We start from the raw sequence: 1,292 nt of genomic DNA on the forward strand, positions 1-1,292 counted from the left end.
TGCCCCCAGGGGAATATCTAGCAATTTCTGGAGATATTTTTGATGGTTCTAAACACCCCACCATTTTTGGTTGGGGGGTACTCACACCTAGAGGGTAGAGGCCAGGGATGCTGCCAAAGGCCCTACAGGACACAGGACAGCCCCATGGCAGAGGGCTACCTGGTCCGAAAGGTCAGTGGTGTTTGCTGTTGAGGAAACCCTGCTCTGAGGGTCCAGATATTGAAAAAGCTTTAGTCTCACAACCACCCTGTGAAGCGGGGATTATTGTGCCCATTTCACAGGCCAGGGAATCGAGGCTCGGACAGCCCAAGTGTCTCATCCAGGACACACACCTAGCATGGGCTCAAGCCCTCCATCACCTCACTCAGAGACCCAGAACATCCCTGCCCCTTCCTGCCTGTGGCCTCTTCGTAGTCCTTGAGGACAAGCCTTAGAGGCACCTCCTCCAAGAAGCCTCCCGGATCACTTGTAGCAGGGAGTGGTCTCTCCCTCGTGTAACCCTCAGCACAATCGGGATATATGTGGAAACACGGTGTTTCACCCCGGAAAAGTGGGGTGTCTAGGACCCGGGAAGACAACCAGATCTGGCACTGAGCAGCTGCGTGGCCTCGGGCCTGTCATTTCGCCTCTGATTCTCAGCGTCTGCATCTGTGCAATGGGGATAACCACACCCCCTCGGCAGGGCTGTTGAGAATTAATGAGAGCGGATGTGTGTGCGCTGAGCGCAGGCTCTGACACATAGTAGGTGCTCCAGTAGGAAGTTCTCTGGTGCTTTGTGGGATGTCTTAGCTGCCCATCAGGCTAGGAGCTTTCTGAAGGCAGCGGCAGGCTTTATTCAACCCACTATTCCCGGCAAGATGGAGGGTTAGCATTTGTTGGTTGTGTCAACACAGCGACCTGATAGCATTTATTGGGATTGAGGTTCTCTCTCCAAGCGCAGCACCAGCACCTGTGGGAGAAAGTTCAGGGTTAAGGACAGAGGACCTGGGTCTTTGTAGATATTCAAAAGTAATTCAAACAAATGTTGGCTGAATCAGGACATGGATGGATGGATGGATGGATGGATGGATGGATGGATAAATAGGTGGATGGATGGATGGATGGATGGATGGATGGATGGATAAATGGGTGAATGGATGGATGAATGGATGGATGGACAGATAGATGAAGGATAGGTGAGTGGGCTGATGAGGGATGGATGAGTGGATAAATGAGACAAGGTGGAGGATGAGTTGCAGATGAAAGGTGGTAAGTGGGTGAGTGGGGGCTGCGTAGATGGATGGATGGGGTAA

The sequence above is a fragment of the Myotis lucifugus genome, unplaced genomic scaffold, assembly GCF_000147115.1.
Source record: "Myotis lucifugus unplaced genomic scaffold, Myoluc2.0 scaffold_876, whole genome shotgun sequence".
Classification (NCBI taxonomy): Eukaryota; Metazoa; Chordata; class Mammalia; order Chiroptera; family Vespertilionidae; genus Myotis; species Myotis lucifugus.